Here is a 21,469-nt window from a genome sequence, read left to right as displayed (position 1 = left end):
CCGTTAACAACCAAATTTCTGGCCGAAAACGGATCACAAAATTTTCCCAAATCTCAGTACCCTGTATATCAAATTTCGATTCTGTAGACTGAAAATTGACAGAGTTATTGTTGGAAAATGTACACACGAAGACACACACAGACATGTTCACTTATATATATATATATTTTTTTTTTACACGGTGGTCACCATTTATCAAGGGATAAGGGTTATTGCAAGTACAGTACGTTAGTGTGGAGATTTAATGAAGTGTTTACTTAAGGGGGCGGTTCATTAGGAATTTGTTTACATTGGACTTGAAGACATCAAGGTTGTAGTCAGGTGGGAAGCAGGCAGACGGAACAGAGTTCCACAGGCGTGCAGTTCTAAGAAAGAAGCTTTGTTCATGGAATCTACGTTTTGATTTAGGCACAGATAAAGAGTGGGGAAATTTTTTGACAGTGGATTCAGCTAGACGTATGTTTTTCGTGAAAGATTGGCGAGGGGGGGGACCAGAGATTGGAATTCAGACGAGCACCTGCCATGGAAATAACGATAAAACAAAGATAGGCTTGCAACATTTCTTCTGTGGGAGAGAGGTTGCAGGGAAGAGAAAAGGGCATCCCTCACTAACTCACGAAGTCTATTTTGTACTCTGTCAAGGCAGGATAGGCTGTTTTTAGCAGCTCCTGGCCAGATATGGCAGCAGTATTCCATCCTTGGACGTACTTGGCTTTTATATAGATAGAGAATTGCATCATGAGTGAGATATCTTCTGGAGTGGTAGAAGGATCCCACCATCTTTCCAGCGACCTCGGCAACAGACTGGATGCACGTGTTCCATTTCAGACCAGGAGTAAAGAACAAACCCAGAAGCTTGTCAAAACATGGGGCTTCTCCTAGACGAGAGCTATCCATTTCAATTGATGCCAGATGGGGATCAGAGCATTGATGATGTAAAGAAAGGAGTTTGGTTTTAGATGCATTAAAGGTAACCAGCCACGTCTTCCCCCACTAAACCACGCGCTCGAGATCAGAGGAGAGAGAGAATCATAAAGATTTTTGTCATTTACAGCCTTTGATGTGTTGCCATAGATGGTCGTGTCATCAGCATAGATGTCATCGAATGATTTAAGTATGTGTTTAGGGAGATCATTGATGTAGATCAGGAAGAGAGTTGGGCCCAGGATTGACCCTTGAGGGACTCCAGCATTAATACTGCAGGCCTCTGATTTTTGTCCATGGACCACTACTCTTATGAGCCTATCGGAGAGAAATGATTTAATGATTGAGAAAACATTTCCAGTTATACCGTAGCTTAAGGCTCTTATGCCATACCTTGTCGAAGGCCTTTGATAGGTCAAGAGCAATTGCCCTAGAAAGGAAGCCTTTGTCAAGATCTTCACTAATCCTGTGAAATATAACCGTTAGCACATCTGCGGTAGATCTAGCAGAACGGAAACCATATTGCGTGTCACTAAGAAGGTTATTTCGGCTGAGGTGGTTGACTAGTTCTCTATTTAATATGGATTCCAGCAACTTACTCATGATACTCAGGAAACTTATTGGTCTGTACTGAGAGGGAGATGACTTATCACCTGAATTCTTAAATACAGGGCATACTGATGAAGTTTTCCAGGGAGTCGGAAAGCACTTCAGGCAACGCTTAAACAGTTTTGTAAGTATGGGAGCAAGTTCTGGTTGAAGCTTTTTTAACACTATAATTGGGATGCCTTCAGGGCAAGTTGCTTTACTGGAATCTAGGTTCTTGATTAGCTTGGCGACCTCATGCACAGATATTTGTATGTTACCTAGCGTGTTCTTGTGTTATAGGAGGAAATATCGGGAGTTAATGGCCTTCGTCGCATAGGGTAGAATTAACTACAAAGTTCTTTGCAAATAGTTTGGCCTTGTCTGATGCTGACGAGATGACCTCTGGTCCATTGATAATGGTTGGGATAGAACGCACACTTCTGTTCAGGATCCTATTTGTATTTGCCAAAACTGGTGGGAACCAAGCCGCTGATCAGCTACCTTGGATTTAACTGACCGGGAATATAGCTCTCTTGCATTTTTTATTACTCTTTTACAGTGGTTGCTGGCGTTCCTGAAAGCAGCTTTAGTCTCAGTGCATCTATTACGTTGGAGTTATGGAAAAAGTGATTTCTGTGCGCGATAGCAGCAGCACATTCTGGGGAGAATCATGGCTGGCTGTTAGGTTTTTGTTGGAATTTTTTAGATGGTATGAATCGATCTATGCCTACAATTTACCATTCGGTCAGATCTGATACTATAGAGGACACATCCTTTTTAAACGGAATGCAGAGGTAGATCAGATATGAATGTACGGAAGCTATCCCAGTCAGTCATAGAGTATCGGTATACAGTACGGTGGAGGGGTACGTCTGGGGACTATATATATATATATATATATATATATATATATATATATATATATATATATATATATATATATATATATATATATATACACTCACTCATTTTTAAGATTTATGTTTGTTATTACTTCTCTTAGCTGATTACATAAACACGAGTCTCGTTTAAAATGGAATCTTTATCTGCATAGAAACGATTATTTACTAAATATTCATAACCACAAATAGAAATGTAAACACAGCAGAAAGAAAGAAAGAGAGAGAGAGAGAGAGAGAGAGAGAGAGAGAGAGAGAGAGAGAGAGAGAGAGAGAGAGAGAGAGAGTGGGTGGGGGAGAATAAGGGAAATGTTGTTTTCACTTACTGGTGCGTTTATAAACCAATATACTCCGATATCGTTGTCGGCCACGCAAGTTATTGATTTTCTATTGCTGCAACAATTCCAACGCCGATGTATAGCTTTTTTATTTTTTTATTTTTAACTCACTTTAAATGTTCATTACAATAAGCAGAAGAGCTATAAAGAATACGAGCGGTATATCACTTGCGTAAGAGAGAAACAGACAAATTTAGTAATAGACGCATAGATCGTTCCGCTGGAGCATTGTTATATTGATTACAGCGCTGTTGATATATTTTTCTAAACAACAACCATTATTATTTAACACAAGTATTGTGCTTCAAGCGAAATACTGACTTCTTTAACTTTTCCCTTTAATCCATGTGATATCACACCGTTTCCCACATATCCAGTGAGTCTAAACTCTACTTTAGCAAGTTGACCGCGACTAAACGTTCATTTCCTGTTATTTTCAACTAACCAATTTATTTACTAGCAAATAAAATCACTCAATATTGATCCACAATATCTTCATTATATGCTTTTCTCCACATTCGTCGTGGCTTATAGCGACTGTTATTTCACGTGCTCAATGGCTCACATGCCTGTCTGTGAAGAAAGCACGTTACCTTCCGATAGAAAGGACGCCATTGCTCGACTTTCGGCATCCACCAAGGCCACTTTGACCAAAAATCTGTCAATATTTAGGAGTTCATCGTTCATTCTGTTAATCTAACCTTGCAGAATGAAAGATTTAGGCTCTCACAAGACAATGAATGTAAAGTAAACAGGTACTGGACAAGATGTTGGGAGGCTACTAATGTATGCTTATTTAGAGTGGAACGATAAAGTTATCGCCCTTGCGAAAACAACACTACAGCTTAATTTTAAAACTTTTATTGTAAAAATCAATTCACGTAACTTGATTATGCAGTAGACGTAACATCTATTCAATGTAGCCGCCTTCAGCCTCAATCATCGCCTCAGTACAGGTTCGGAACTGGGTGCATGCTTCTTCCACAATCGCCAGCGGGAGCTCGGTGAATACTCGGCGGATGGCGACGATCAGGCTAGCTTTGGTGTTATGGGAGGTCATGGTGGTGATGTCCTCGACGTATAATCAAATGAAGTAGCCCAGCGAGTTCAGGTCGGAGGAGGAGGGAGTAGTGTGAGAGGATACAAAGTCGTAGCACTCCTTCTGAAGCCAAGACTGGATATCTTTGGACTTGTGGGCCGGCGCTGCGTCCCGCTCCCACACCTAGGGTCTTCCAGCGGCCACCTGATTGCACCAGGGGATCACCACGCTCTTCAGCACAACCAGGTACACATTTGTGTTTACTTTCAAGCCTAATTCGAAGATGTAAGATAGCATGTTGTGGTCCTCACTTGAAACCACAACAAAGACCATGATCCTGGCCGAAAACTTTGTTTTCATCACTCCAGGCACGTCCTTGTTATTCATGGTATTCCAGCAATGTATTTTGAGAGTGCTGGCAATTGTCTTGTTGTCATAATTGAATCGGTAGAGAGCCTGAGTTGTACAGCGGCGCATCTCCGATCTCGTTCATGGAACATTATGTCATTTTCAGACATGATAGGTGGCTCTTAGTGCCCTTGGGATGTGTACACAACTGGCATACTAGTAAATGGTGTGCAAAAAAAAAAACAAGAAGAAAAAAAAGAAAACCGGCGATGGTGCATAGTGCGGACATTTCATACGACAATTGGATTAGTTGTATATGCACCATAGAAATCTAGAGTAATCTTTTTGATAATTGTCTTTCAGTAAATGACTGTTTACGATGATAACCATTGGGAAAAAACAATTTGATGACAGAAACAATGCGAAGCACATTTAAAAGTGGATATTTTTTTAAAAATTTTATTGTCTGCAGAAAACAGAATCTAATCGAGGAATCCGCTGATTTGTAAAACGATTTAATATGCAAACCTAATCAGCATTTTTACTTTATTTATTTATTTATTATTATCGACTCTCTAGTTCTCACACAGGCTATCATCAGCGATCACTCACTGGCAATTACCTATGGTGTTCACTGAAGTCTGAGTGACAGCAAGTATTTAAGATTTTTAACACTCTCCACCTTTCTCGATAACAATAACAGATTACTACCACTAATAGCAATGGCCAAAAATACATTACCTGAAAGTACTTCCTTTAAACTCCCCGGCCCAACGTTCACAGGGCTGAAATAGATACATTGAAACCATTGCCAAGGTTGCTGCGAAGAAGGTGGGCTCTTTCTACTGTGCTAGAAAGTTACTTACGCCTGAAAGTATCCTGTACCTCTATAATGTCACCATTCGCCCATGTATGAAGTACTGTTGTCACGTTTGGGCTAGTGCATCTGCTACTTGTCTCTCACACCTGGACAGGGTTTAAAAGAAAATCACCAACCTGATAGGTCTTGAACTGTAATCTAGGCTTCAGCTTCTGTCTCATCGACGAACTGTTGCATCTCTCTGCCTGTTCTACAAGTAGTTTAATGGTGAATGCTCTGACGAACTACAAACACTTTTACCCCTCGACGTAAATACCCACGACACACCCGACAAGCAGCTAAATCCCATTTCTACACAATAGAGATCCCCAGGTGTAAGAAAGCCTTCTACTCCAATAGTTTTTTTTCCCCAGAACTGCTACACTTTGGAATACCTCCTTAAAACTCAAGCGCTCTCCGCACCATTTCGTTGGAGGTCTTGTTAATGCTCTCACTTCTTGGTCTTTCCAGACCCATTCACGCCCCTTTGGTGTGGTTCTCTCCTATGTAGAAGCCACTATTTTATTTTCTGTTTTAGTTTTTTAAGAAAGTAGCTTACTTAAAGTTTTTCGGTGTCAGTGTTCTTAGTTCCATATTATCGTATTCTTTCTATTGTTGTTTTATTCCTATCATACTATTCAAATTGCTGTTTAGTGCTCGTATTTTATGTGTGTTGGTTTCTTCATTCTAGGATTTTTCTAAAGATTTTACAAGTTTTCATACTTCGTATCCGTGTGGTATTCTCAGAATTATTATTATTATTATTATTATTATTATTATTATTATTATTATTATTATTATTATTTACTCACTAGGAGTAAACAAACAGGCCATCATAATCTTTTTACAGTACCTGTCACCTCTTTCGATAACCTTTGCAGATGAATTTGCGTAATGGCCACATCCGTTTGCCATTGATTGCTAGTTGGCAGCGACCATTGGTCTTCACTGGAATTTTAGTGGTAATAAGCCTCTCGAATGCTTTAGTCCTCTTCCTACTCACCCAGCGGAGGTTTGGCTAATGTCTTCTCTTCTGTGTCTTTCCATCCTCCTAGACCCTCTCATTTCTTTAGTATGGTACCTGTTGATGTCCATCCCCTCCACTTCTTTGGTTTGGATGTGCGTGAACGTTGGGTTAGCTTACAATTATATTTTCAGTTTTCTTTGATTCCATGTGGTGTTTCTTTGTGTGTTGCCTCTGTAGCAGTTTCTATATGTCAGGCTTGCGCCTGTAGCTCATGTGTATTATTATTATTATTATTATTATTATTATTATTATTATTATTATCTAACTAAATGTTTTTTACGCAGGCCATCATCAGTGATTGCTTACTAACAACAACCAGCAATATTTCCTGGAGCCTGGGTCACTGACAGGCGCTTCTGTTAATTTTTCAGCAGATTTTTCAGCAAACATTGTACGCACAGTATAATCACCTTTTCAGCTAATGTGTGCGCAGTTTCCCATTTCTTACGCGACATGCAATTAGATATGATGACAATCAGGTTTTTTCATTAACAGTTGCCAATTGATGAAGAACTTTTGCTGATGACTCTAATTTTTTTTCTTTCTTTGGAAATATTCCACAGGCTTATTTGAAAGTTCGTTGTGTTATTTTTCCAAGTGCCCTTTTGGTTTTGAAGGTTTCAAACTCTTATTAGTAAGAATATCATCACCGATAAAGTACTGAGACCTGTCGTTTCCATTAGAATTCATCAATTTCGCAAAACAACATCGTAAATATTCCTCATTGTAATGTCTTGTTAGTTTCATGTTAATAGATGTCTCAAAAGAATCAACGTTCGCTTGATAAGGTTATTATCCTTAACAACGTTTGTGGCAGATGCTTTCTCCCATATATTTGTTTCATTTGATTGTCCACCTGTTTCTTCATAGTTCTTCTTTTTCCGAATGTATAACTATTCATCATTAGCGTTCTTCAGGAATATATATATATATATATATATATATATATATATATATATATATATGTGTGTGTGTGTGTGTGTGTGTACGTGTAAATATATATACATGTATTATAATACAATGTGCATGTTTATATATATATACATATATATATATATATTTGTATATATTGACAGTAAATCATTATTCAAGCCTCAAAGGAAAAGAAAAAGGAAACGACAACAACAATAGCTCCTGATGATAATCGAACTCACCGATAGAAAGCGCTTGAGAAGAACGTGGCTGAACAACAGTTTTTGGGCGCCATTTCATACAAAATTCCAGCTGATAAAAAAAACACCACTCGGTGAATGGAAAAGATATCCAGAAAAATAGGGAAAAAGAATATTCAATGAGACGTGCTTCAATATATATATATATATATATATATATATATATATATATATATATATATATATATATATATATATATTTATTCTTAAGAATAATAAAATTATCTAACAATCAACTGGTATGGAAACCTATGATTATAAGTCTTACAAGATATTACTGGCAGTAATATTCTATAAGTACTATCCAACCAAAATAAGAATTGCTCGATATACAAGATAGAGCAAATGAATCAAATTTTAGTTATTCAAAGGATTTAGAAATTTATGACCTGATATGTTTGAATTTCAAATCAAAAGATTTTTTATTATTCTATGTAATGTTATAGGATAAGGAGTTATAGTATTTCGAATGTATTCTTTGTCTTGCATAGAATAATAAAACTCTTTTGATTTGAAATTCAAACATTTCATGTCATAAATTTTTAAATTCATTGAATGACTAAAATTATATATATATATATATATATATATATATATATATATATATATATATATATATAAACGCACTAAGATATTAGTTAAAACTTACAGGAATATAACATTTATACATATAAAATTAGTAAAAAAGACATGGGAAAATAACGAAAGATGTTTTGTACGGAACTTTCGTCAACTAGCTATTTAATTCTTACTCGTTAAATAAAGTTGTTTCAATATTGGAACAACCAATTATATATATTAGTGGCTTATTAAGGCCACAGGGGAGACAACCGCGGCAGCAAAACCTAATCTGCCTGGCAGGACACTATATATATGTAGGCAAATTAAGGTATATTTTATTGGTTTGAAAATATAGTTTTTTTTAAAAATTAATTGTCATAACATTTTAATAGTATGATCGTATAAGAATCTTCAAAAAAGCCTACAAATTTTCATGTGGTGTCGTCCTATAGCACCAGAGATATGAGCATTGCAGTTTTCAATTTGGCTTAGATGATGACTATATATATATATATATATATATATATATATATATATATATATATATATATATATATATATCTGACTAAGACATTGGGAAATTAAAAAAAAACATGCAAAAGTCAAACAATGTTCATTTATGAAAAATAATGTCTTTTAAATGTTGCCTATTTTCCGCTTCGCATATTTGTGCTCTTTCCAAAACAGACTTGACTCGCCCCGACTTTTTCTTGTGATGATATCTTAAAGAAATATTCTATTTTAACAAACTTTAAACCATGCAAGAATTGATGGAAAACATCAGAAACGAAATAAGGGAGTTATATCGTAATCCAAAGATTCTGCAAAATGTCCTGAATAATGTTTTGGAAATAGCACAAATATACGAAGCTAAAAACAGTCAACATTTAAAAGACATTATTTTTCAATAATAAACATTGTTTGAATTTTGCATGTTTTAAAAATTTCTTCCTATTTTAGTCAGATTTTCTTAAAATTGCAGGAAGATATCATCAAAATAATGAATTAATTTAAAGTCAAAACTCTTCAGTGACTTTTGAAGACCCTATATATATATATATATATATATATATATATATATATATATACATACATATATATATAGTCATCGACATACAATACTGTTTCCTTGTATCACAACTCATCAATGCCGCTAAACTAGCACCTCTCCCAAGCCGAGGGTTGAACTTAGAACCATTGCGTTGAGAGTAGATAGATAGATAGATAGATTATACCACTTTTTTGGCAATTTTATCTTCGAAATCTCAGCAACTATTAATCAGAGTTTAACAAATGAAGCCTCGTTGGAAAGCTAATATACTTGGATTGTGTATTGGGCTATGTGACAGTTGTTCTTAAGGTGGCACATTATTTTTTTAAAAATAGGGGATCACTTTTCTATATTAATTTAACGTAAAATCAGCGCCCACTTTATGACCCCCTATTTCGAGGGCGCTTGTTATTTGTTTTTAGGGATAGTGTTTAATGTGGCCTGGTAGACTAACAGACAAAATACCTTAAAAACCTTTTTTCTATAGGTTTTCGGGTATTCTGAAAAATGAATATCGAATTTAAATTTTCCACAAATAAGTATTTTTCCGGGTATTTAACAAAAATATGCGTACGCTTGCATTTATAACAATGGCCACCGCTCATAACATAAAGAATAACATTGCTTCATACCCGAAAAAATTTATTTTCGGAAAATTTAAATCTGATATTCGTTTATAGCACACCTTAAAACCTATAAAAAACAAGTTTTTTAATGTAGAGTTTGTGTTGGTTTACCAGGCAATAATTACCAAATAAATACCACTCCTAAAAAATAACAAAAATGTGGCTATAAAGTAGGTGTTAATTTTACACTGAATTGATATAGAAAAGTGATCCCCACTTTTTAAAATTATAATTTCTTTGTATCTTGGAAAATACTTGTTTCCTAGGATTTTAACTGTAATTTTCGTTTTCAGCACCCTCGAAAACCTATGTAAGTCGTAATTGTAAAGGATTTTTGAGGGTGGAAAGATTCTGCACCTGTACCAATATTTCAATCATAGTCATTTGTTTTTCTAGTTTTGCATATAAATTACAAAATATCTGATACTTCCCCCAAACCTCTGGCCTTAATGAAGGGGAGGCTAAAACTTGCTGCTATAGTTTCAAATTATCTGAAATAGCAACAAAGGGAGACTTGATTCAAAATATTTCTCACATGTTATATCTCCCTTCTTTGGTTTTCATAGGTAAAATAAATTTCACAGTATATAAAGATTATTTATAGTGGAGATATTCATAATCGTACCCTAAGAGGGCAGATATAACATATGAGAAATATTTGGAATCAAATCTCCCTTTACTGTTAGTTCAGATCACTTGAAAACGTAGCAGCAAGTTTAGTCTCCCCTCCATCAAGGCCAGAAATTGGGGGTAATGTGATCATGGAAATTCTTTGCTAAACATTCTTGTGTCTTCTGAACCTTATGTGCCGGTGTAGAGTCTTGTTGAAAGATGCAGGACCTTCCATTTCTTACTCTATCAATCCAAGGCTTCACAACAGTACTCAAGACTTCAATGTAAGCAGCAGAATCGATTTTTAGTCCTTGTGGAAAGAAATATGGTGGCATCACATGTCCCTCATTGCTAACCACTCCCAAAACCATAAAAGTTGCGGGAAATTTTGTGTGCATGACTTTTGAAACTTCAAAAGGGTCAGCACGTAGCCATCTCTCATTTCTTCGGTTTACCTTTTGGTCTAAATTTTTTTTTTGTCTGAAAAAACCCCCCAAAAGAATGTGTTGCTCAGCAGGATGTTTCAGTTTGCTTAAAAGCCTCTTGGATCTTACCAACCGATTTTCTTTGATGGTCTCGGAGATAAACTGGCCTCTCTTCATCACATACGACTTGTATCGAAGATTTTCACGACAAGTCCTACGAATTGTGGTTTCTGAGACATTAAGATCTTTTGCAATTGACCTCATTGACTTTTGAGGGCTTTCATTAATGATGTTCTGAACGCATTGAACAAATTCAGGGGTTCTTATGCTGTCAGAGCGTTGTTAATGCTTTTTATGGGTTTAGCAACTGGAGAAATTGGGCCATTTTTGTCCTCTAATTCTTTGGGAACTTTAAATACAAACGATCGGGCAACTTTTAGAAATTGTGCAATTTGCAAATCACTGTGTTCTGCCATTATTGCAACTATTACAGCCTGTCTTTTCATTAACTGAGTTATATTAATATCTGAAAGAAACAAAGTAAAAGATTAAATAATAGATAAAAGAGATAAAATACGTGATGTTCTCAAATACCAGACGCACCCTATATATATATATATATATATGTATATTTATATATATGCATATATATGCATATATATGCATATATATGTGTATATATATATGTATATTTATATACATATACATATGTATATATATACATATATATATATATGTATATATATGCATATATATGTGTATGTATATATATGCATATATATATGTATATAATCTAGAGGGAGAGGTGGGGAGATATATACATATATATATATATAGAGAGAGATTTATATACATATATATACATATATATACATATATACATATATACATATATATCTGTATATATATGTATATATACATATATATATGTTTATATATGTATATATATGTGTATATATATGTGTATATATGTATATGTATATATATATGTATATATATGTATATAATCTAGAGGAAGAGGTGGGAAAGATATATACACACACATATATACATATATATATATAGAGAGAGAAAGGTATATACATATATATATACATATATATACATATGTATATATATGCGTGTATATATGTATATATATATGTATACGTACATATATATGTATATATATGTATATATATTGTTACGACCCGGAATGTCTAGGGGTAAAAGTCGTAACACAAAATATAAAAAAAAATTATTTAAAAGAAATTAGTTTTCCCGGGTTTTTAGATACGGGAGGGATATATCCATTTTCTCGAAAGACCTTTATAAACACAAGACAGAAAAACACATCCAATTAACAATACCGAGGCCAATGGAAAAATTTACACAATTTTATTTACATATATAAAAATATAATGTAACGAAATTAAAAGAGAATGTGTAACTGGATGAACAAAAAAACTTGAAATAGATTCGAGAGAGAATTTTCGCGCAAAAGAAATAAACAGTTCACCCCCTGTCGTCTGCTTTTAACTCCAAAATGGAAGGATATCCTTTTTGTGTTTTTGTTTTTGTAGTTGTTTTCATATATGACAGAGAGATATATATAGAGAAAAATAAACAATCGACTCACTCAGCGCCGGGTTTTAAATATTTCTATCGCATTCCTTTCTTTTGAAACAATTTCATTCCTTCGTCCATTGGATACATCGTCATTCCTCATTATCGCCTTTTTTTGTTTTCTCTGTCGTCAAAATATATCGTTCATTTCTTCGCCGTCGTCAGCACCACAAACGCCGTCACCATCGCCAACAATGTCGCTTCCCTGACCTTCCTCCTCGGCTGCTATATCGTAACTGTCTCGCCACCCTGCGCCGCTCCTTTCCCTCTCTCTAATGGTATACCTTTCTCTCTCTCTTTGGCGCCCCCTCTCTCACTGTATGTACCTGCATCTCTCTGGCGTCACTCGCTCAATAACACGCGAGGCGGATGCCTGCAGCTTTTCTTCTCTCTAGTTTCATATCTTCTCTCTCCCCCTTTCTCTTTCTTTACAGTTTATAGGCGTCCCCTCGCTGTATTTCGTATGTTCTCTCTCTCTCTTTTTCTTTTTCCGGATGTTTACAAATTCACTGAGAGCAGACGACAATATAAAGCGCGATAAAACAGAATATCCTCTCTCGACTTTTTTTTTAATATTAAAAGTAATTATTGTCTCAAATTATATATTTTTTCACATATTTGTAACAATATATATATATATATATATATATATAATCTAGAGTGAGAGGTGAGGAAAATATATATATATATATATATAGAGAGAGAGATAGAGAGATAGAGAGAGAGAGAGAGAGAGAGAGAGAGGCGGGTGTGGGTTAAATAAAAGACGATGAAAGGTAGGGGAAAGAGAAACATAAATAGAAATATTTCTTTATCATCTCATCCTCTTCCTACGACTTTCCCTCACTGGCGTATTTTTTATTTCTTTTCTTTTCTGTCACGACCCATTCAATTTTTCACACGACCACTGGAGGGTCAGTGCGCACAGTTTGTAAAAACGCTGCTCCCGACTGCTAGGGACTTCTAGCCGTTGCAGATCCTCAAAAGAATGCTTCAGTGAAAAAGATTTGGCTCCGATAAAAAAAGTGATATCCGAAACTGGTGCACATATTGAATGAAAAACACGTCGTCCTAAAAAAGTAATTGCATTGAGAGAGAACGGTTGGACTTAAAGGAGAGTTTGTCGATTTTTTTGTCTAAACATGGTTGTTTAATTAAGCTCATAACTTCTTTTTAATGATATTTTACTTATTTTTTACTTTCTTTTCGATCAAATCACGTAAAGACAGTAATAGAATTTGATATTTTTTGTCTGAAGTTAATTCAGGATTCACTCCAACTAATGTGACTGTCATCAGTACAATTAATATTTCACACAATTATTATTGAATAGAGGGTATTTTTTTTTTTTTTACAAATTCTCGAACAATATATATATATATATATATACAGAGAGAGAGAGAGAGAGAGAGAGAGAGAGAGAGAGAGAGAGAGAGAGAGAGAGATTAATATAATATGATATCTCTATATATAAAGTAGTAGCGTTTGTGTGTGTGTGTGTGTGTGTGTGTGTCTGCGTGTACAACACTATTATAATCCAAACCACTTGACTGACCATAATCAAACCTGGCATGATGATGATCCTCCACCTAGGGATTGTAAACACCATTTTTCAAGGTTAAGGCCCAAGGTCAAGGTCATCATATTTATATATACTCCTAGAGCCCACACTATTGGATTAATCATGACTAAACCTGGCATGATGATCGTCCTCCACCTAGGGATTATACACATCATTTTTCAAGGTTAAGGTCAAACTAAACTAGCAGGCGGCCCGACGTTGTTCTATCGAAAAATACGCTTAAATATAATATCTTTATCCATGCAGATCTTTTATTTATTGTTACTGAGTAAATTCTTTGTGAGTTATTATAGTGGACCAAAAGATTAAAAATAACTTCGAACCCAAGCGCTTTTCAGGGACACTTTGGAATCGCTAAAGGTTCTCGGGGGTGAATATAAGGCACCTTCACTGCCCAAAGCTCCCCAAAACACTCTGACACCACCGAAAGCCCCGAAAACCAACCCACTGACAATAAAGCCCGATGGGAGAAATCACATGACTCAATCTCCGGGCAAAAGAAAGGAAAGGGGCCAAAAGACGGGCCAAAACCAGTCTACGCTACCACAGGAGGACTGGCCAGAGTTAGCCCCAAGAAAAAGGTCCAAGCAGCAGCAACAAAAAATCCAGCAGCAGAAAGAAAAGGCAGCGGTAAGTCCAACACCAAACAGGACGAGAATACGGCATGGGGCCCTCAGGAGCTGGAGCAGATGACACCCGAAGATTATAGGGAACTCTTCAACTCCACTTACAAGGAGGTCACGAAGGGAACAACCATCATACCCCTTCCAGGACAGATAGAAAAATTGGAAAAGAGAGTTCTCTCCCTGATCACCTCCGACCTCAAGACCAGGAGTTTAACGAGTGTCGACAAAGACACCATGGTGGAAATCCTCATTGACTTGAACATTCCGGCAAGCTATATATGCAGGAGGAGTTTCGCCATGTGGGACATTCTGCTCCCCAGCCAGGACGATGCCAAAAGACTGGCCAGGACCGAACACAGAAGCAGGAAAATTCGGCTCCAGCCAGTATACCTCGGCGGGAGGAACACCACTGTCTCAGTACTGAATGTCCCGTGCTACATGACCGGAAAACAAGTCGGGGCCATACTGAGTCAGTACGGTTAGGTGGAGGCAGTCGCCCGAGCCTGCGGTCGACGCAACGTTTTAACCGGGGACTACAAAGTTCGGATGGTCCTGGGAAAGGACAGTTTCGACAACGTTCCAGCCATGCTCAGGTTTGGAGAGCAGACCATGACGCTGATCGTGGAGGGGAGAAAACCTCACTGGTGGCACTTCCAGTTGAGGGGACACATGGCCAAGGACTGTCCTAAAAGGCAACCAGCCAACCCCCAGGGAAAAGTCTAAAACTAAAACACCCGCCAAAACCCCAGGAGAGGTACAAGCCACAGCCCCAGCCACATCCCCAGCCGCAGGCAATTCCGACCCGGCAGCAGAAGTGGGTTGGGCAACGGTCACAAGGAAGGGCAGACCCAGCAATAACCTGACCAAACCAATAACGACCAAAACCCAACCCGAAATCACCCCGATGGACACTCAGGCGCTCCTTCTTCAAACAAGAGGATGCTCCAAAACTCTGAGAAAGAGATCGCATCGGAGGGTCTAGAGACAGCTACAGACACAGAAGAGACACCAACAAAGGCAGCAGTCAGCAAGAAAACGACGAAGAGGAGGAAAAGCAGGAGATTCAAGGGAGACACCCCTACCCGCAAAGACAATATCCAACCAGCCGAGGCTGAACCCCCCAAATCCTACTCCCCCAAACAGCCAGAGCAATTTCCCCCTCCCTCCCCGAATCCCCAAGAACACTACCACGCAATCCGTCCTCAGAAAGGTCGAGTAACGACCCCAAAAAAACACTTTCCCGGCACCAAACACCCCTCCCCTACTCCATCTGCACCCACTACCCCTCCAGTCAAGGAAAAACCCACTCCACCAATCTGCACGGAGCGGACAAAGAGACACCCCTTCCTTCCAGGAGGAAGGATATGTAAGACGGGCCCTCTGCAACCAACAACAGAACTGAAAGGCCAGCAGATGGTCCGTTATACACAGCTAAAGAACTTTCTCTACATCGGTGGCAATAATGTCACCGACCCAACCAAGTTCAAGGGCGCTCCCTTGTTGAGTACATTTATTAGGGTTAACAAGGATTCCAGGACTGATTCTCTTTGGGCGTGGATAGACGCAGCGAAGGATGCAATCCCAGGCCAGCAGCTGGTGGACACGGAGCATCCTTCGCTAAAAAAATTAGTTTATAAATGCGAGGGAAGAGTCCCTGTATATATTCACCTTCTACAGGGCTTTAAAATTAATTTTCCCCCTGGACGTGGGAGGCGTGGCCAAGAATGGAGTACCCTCTGGAGACCTACTGATCGGAAGCCTTGGACAAGCCTGCCACATCCTCACCCCCGGGGACTTTAGGCCCGTGTGTGACATTGAATAAGGTAGGTGACCATGGCTTTAAACTTAGCTACTTATAATGTGAGGGGCCTCAGATGTCGAAGCAAGGCCGCGCGAGTGCTGAGAGATCTGGTGTCCCTCAAGATAGATATTGCCGCTATACAGGAGACCCATTTTATTTGTGACGGGGATTGTCAGGTGCTTGTGAACGATTACGATGTTTATTCAGCATATGGAAATACCTATAGTCGTGGAATCTCCTTGCTAGTAAATCGCACCCTATCAGCATCGGTGAATGTTGTTCACGTGGACGAGGACGGGCGGGCGATTGTCGTCGATGTTGTCGTTAATAGCAGTGTGTTTCAGATAGTCGCAGTTTACACTTCTAATTCCTCTGTGGAGAGAGCTTACTTCTTTCGATGTGTGGAGGGTTTTATAGATGATCCGGAGAGGGTAGTCTTAATGAGTGATTGGAATGCCATCCTTAAGACCAAGATAGATAAGGTCGGGGGGATTAGCAAGTCGGTGTGATGCGACACCAGTCTGTCTGACCTGAAGGCTTCATGCGACCTGGTGGACAGATTTCGCCTGAATCACCCGGAGCGGAAGATGTGGGCGTGGCATCCTAATGCACCTTCCTATCCAAGTACTTACTTGGATCGGATGTTAGTTAGAAGAGGCGATGTAGATTTCCTATCTTGCCCCACGTTCCACTTTTTAGGACACTCGGACCATAAGCTAGTTATGGCCCGTCTGAACTTGAACTCTAGGCCTAGACTGGCCGGATACTGGAAGCTCAACAGCACCTTGTTGGAGCTGGAGGACTACCGGTTGAAGACTACAGAGATAATCCAATGGGCATTAGTGGGGGGCGGTAAGTGGTGGGTTAGTCTCGGCCCAGTACAGCCAACACCTCGCGCTAGATAAGGTTAAGACCAAGAAGCGTATAGAGAATAGGCTGACCCAGGCGGTGGAGGGGGGACCCCCTAGAGATAGCACTAGCTAAATAAGACCTCAACCGCTTGGCTAGCGAGCGGTACGAGGGCCAGATAGTTAGGGCTAGGCTACTGAAGGGTTGAAGAGTTTGGCAGTTATTTGGCAGACTCGCCCCGCCTCATGACTGCTCGAGCGGCTAGCTGTGATGGTCTTGTCACGGAACATGAGATCATTACTGCGTTGAAGCAGGTCGACTGCAACAAGTCCCCAGCGCTTGATGGTCTACGCTACGGATTCTACTCGAGGCTGTCGCCCATGTTGGTCCCTATTCTGAAGGATATGTTCAACCACTGGTTTGTTCAGGGCTCCATCCCTGGGAAAGTGACCAAGGGAGTGATCACATTGCTGAAGAAAAGGTCAACGGCATGGCGGGGAGGAAGATTTAGATGATGTCAGGCCCTTGACTCTGACACAGAGTTAAAGATTTTGGTCAAGGTTCTTGCGAATCGGTTGCAGGTTGTCATCACTGACTTGATCGAACCAGACTAGAGCTATGCTATGAAAGGGAGATCGATTCAGGACAATCTTCATCTGATACGCACGATCATAGAGGGGACAGAAGACGACGCCGAGGTCGCGCTGATCAGTTTGGATCAGTCCAAATCTTTCAATAGGGTGAACCATCGGTTCCTGGGATCTGTGCTGGAGACCGCCGAATTTAATCCGGACTTCCGCAAGTGGATCTCTGTATGTATGACAGGCCGACAGTAGCGGTGCAGATCAACGGTAAGCTGTCGGAGTCTTTCGCCGTCACCTGGTCGGTGCGACATGGTTGTCCGCGGTCGCCTCTCTTGTACGTCCTGGCGTTGGAACCCCTCCTTCACAAGTTAAGGGACGAGGCGACTACACCAGTCCTGTGTGAGATAGCTTTCCCGGAGGCACACGAGCCAGGGTTTCCGCGTTCGCCGATGACGTCACCGTGTTCATGTCTTGCCCCACGGACATTTAAGCGGTCACCGAGGCGCTCGCTCGATATGAAGAAGTTATGGGGGCCGTCTTCAATTGCAGTAAGTCGGTGGGTCTGCGTTTGGGTGCCTGAACCGGAGTAAATTCGCTTCTGGGCATCTTCAGTTGGACCGACGGCCCGGTCCGGATCCTCGGTGTGTGGTTCGGACCGGGTCTCCAGCTGAAGAAAAACTGGTCGGAAGTAAAATCCTCTGTCAAGACTTGGGTTCGAAGGAAATTGTCCTTGAAGGGTAGGGCGGAGGCGTGTGCTACATACGTCTTTCCGCTCATCCTTTACCGTCTGTCTGTACTTTCCCTCCCTGCAAAACGACGGACCAGCTTACAGGAGAACCTCGACACACTCTTGTGGAACAAGGGTATACATTATGTTTGTAGAGAGTTCTGTGTTCGAAATCATAGTGACGGAGGCTTGGAACTGCCTGATCTCCTGTGTCACAAGCACAAAGAGGTTTGCCTTCCTGAGCCGTTCGTTGTACGTAGACATTCCATGGGTCACTGCGGTTGGAAGCTCGTTTTCGAATCTCACACCCGACTCCTCGATCAAAGCTCGGCGAAGACCGAGGGGGGAACAAACATTCTACGCTGAATTCCAGTCTGCACTTAGAGCGTTGCCGGAGACCGCACTGCCCCTCCTTGAAGAACTCCACCTGTACAATGAAGAAACCCAGGTCTACTGCCTGCGCTGCGATGAAGACATGAGAGAAACGGCTGGTCATGCCTTTTTTCGCTGCAGCAGGCTCAAGACCCTCCTAGGGTACGTCAACGAGATAACGGCTCGCATCGATGCCAAGCGCTGGCTTGAACTCGACGAGTCATATTTTGTGGAGAACATTGATCCGCCGCTGCCTAGGGATAAAAGAATGTTTTTTCCAGTGATACTAGCAGTAGCAAGGATGGTCATATGGATCACATGCCTCAAGCGAGTCCGCGAAGGGATATCTGTTCCGGATCGGGATCTGATCGTCTACTTTAAACATCTGGTTAAAGTAAAGATCAGTGAGTAAAGTAAAGAGGTTGCCTCGAGTGGCCTTTGACAAGAGGTGGGTGCATGACGCTAGCTTGTGCATCCGACGAGGTGCCAAGTTTGAATTCGTGTTACCACCATAAGCATGACACACGCGGTACTGGGTCCTACGGAGCCCATCCCACTAGGTTAGACAAATAAAAAGTAAAGAGACTCTTGACTGGTGGTACAAATGAGATCCTGTCCCCCTATTGTTTGTTTTTTGACACTAGAGAACCTTCCGAGGCTACCCTACCACTACCCCCTATCTTTTTGTTTTATCACCCCCTGGTCAACCCCTACTCGAAGGTCGCCCCCACCCCCATCTTCCCCTTTTTTGTTTTTGACAATTATTTATTTTTCCTTCCTACACCCGATAAGAATTCTTCCCAATCCCCACTAGGGATCTTCCCGCTTGTTTTTGGTGCCCCGGAAAACAGTAGGTCATCTAACTTTCTAGATTAGCTCAGGGAGGGACCTTACTAACAATGCACTAGGTAATTTTATTTTTTGTATATTTTTTCTAGATTCCCCACTCCTCAACACGAACTGTTTCTCTTCCGAATTCAAGAATTTTTTTATTTTCCAATGAATTGAACGTTTTTCACACGCACACACACACACATTTTAATTAAAAAAAAATTACACACACACAGAAATTGTAAATAAATTCTTTTTTGCAAAAACACTGGGGTTTTCATTAGTTAGTTTAGAGTCCACAGAGTGAATGAGGTATTATGGTAAATGTAAAGTCGCCAAAGACTCCATTTTCACTTTAGTAACAAAGACCCTGCAACACTCCCCATCCCACTTCTTGTATGGCCTTGTGCCTAAGTTTGTTTACAAATGTTAATTTTTTGCTTTTATTTTTTGAATTTATCATTATCTAATTGTAAAATTTTTTCACTATGGAAATAAACTATATGAACAAGATCAAAGTGTGTATCTGTTCCGGCAGATACTGCAAGCAAAGACAATATGTGGGGGCAACTCCACAAATAAGAACTTGGTCAATGTAGGGGAAACCCTTCATACCAATTGTCACTATCCAGCTCTGCTATTCCCCGGGGAGTTGGTCCCCATTTCCCCTTCACTCCTCACATTAAAAATCGGCCTTGCGCTTAATTTGCTCGGTGGGGGAGCAAATAAATACCAACCCTTCATACCAATTGTCACTATCCAGCTCCCCTACTCCCCGGGGAGTTTGTCCCCATTTCCCCTTCACTCCTCACATTAAAAATCGGCCTTGTGCCTAATTTGCTCGGTGAGGGAGCATATAAATACCCTTTTCTTGGCCTTTTGGCCAAAATCAAAGTGTAGTATCTGTTCCGGCAGATACTGCAAGAAAAGACCATAAGTGGGGGCAACTCCACATATAAGAACTTGGTCAATGTAGAGGAAACCCTTCATACCAATTGTCACTATCCAGCTCTGCTATTCCCCGGGGAGTTGGTCCCCATTTCCCCTTCACTCCTCACATTAAAAATCGGCCTTGCGCTTAATTTGCTCGGTGGGGGAGCAAATAAATACCAACCCTTCATACCAATTGTCACTATCCAGCTCCCCTTTTTCTCGGGGAGTTAGTCCCCATTTCCCCTTCACTCCTCACATTAAAAATCGGCCTTGTGCCTAATTTGCTCGGTGGGAGAGCAAATAAATACCCTTTTCTTGGCCTTTTGGCCAAGATCAAAGTGTAGTATCTGTTCCGGCAGATACTGCAAGCAAAGACAATATGTGGGGGCAACTCCACATATAAGACCTTGGTCAATGTAGGGGAAACCCTTCATACCAATTGTTACTATCCAGCTCCCCTACCCCCCGGGGAGTTGGTCCCCATTTCCCCTTCACTCCTCACATTAAAAATCTGCCCTGTGCCTAATTTGCTCGGTGAGGGAGCAAATAAATACCCTTTTCTTGGCCTTTTGGCGAAGATCAAAGTGTAGTATCTGTTCTTACTACCTGTCTGTACTTATAGTGATATAAAGTGGGCGATCACTTTTCTGTATTAATTTAATGTAAAATAATTACCCACTTTACAACTAGTCCGTCTCAAATCCATTCAAGTCATTCTCCAAAGCATTTAAGTTGTTTTTGAAGGATTCCAGTTATTTTTTAAGCATTCAAGTCATTCTTAAGGTCATTCACTTCATCTTTAAGTTCATTCTAAGTCATTTACTTTTTATTTATTTAAGTCATTTCAGCCCATTTTTCGGTCATTTTTGTTTATCTTTAAGAATTTCCTGTCAATCCTACTTTCACGCATTCATTCATTACACGAGAGCACGCGAATATTGGCTATCGGCCTTGTTCTTCAGTTAATCAGAAATTTGATTTATTATGTAACTATTTTAGTAATCTATATAAATAGCAAACACAAACACTGGCGAAACATGTTTGCTGAATTTTTTTTATTGAAGGGGTAGGAAGAGGATATCTTTGCTGA

The 21,469-nt window shown here is 39.7% G+C and overlaps 2 pseudogenes; both read left to right on the top strand.

The window, feature by feature from the left end:
• The first annotated feature begins 20,685 nt into the window (after positions 1-20,685).
• LOC145286732 (U2 spliceosomal RNA) lies at positions 20,686-20,811 on the top strand (annotated as a pseudogene).
• Positions 20,812-20,931: 120 nt separating this feature from the next.
• Positions 20,932-21,059, top strand: LOC145286676 (U2 spliceosomal RNA; annotated as a pseudogene).
• The last annotated feature ends 410 nt before the right edge of the window (positions 21,060-21,469 follow it).

The sequence above is a fragment of the Euprymna scolopes genome, chromosome 10 (genome assembly GCF_053919585.1).
Source record: "Euprymna scolopes isolate OS-2025 chromosome 10, ASM5391958v1, whole genome shotgun sequence".
NCBI lineage: Eukaryota > Metazoa > Mollusca > Cephalopoda > Sepiida > Sepiolidae > Euprymna > Euprymna scolopes.
Note: the sequence above shows the minus strand (reverse complement) of the source record. Positions and strands in the feature narration are given on the sequence as shown.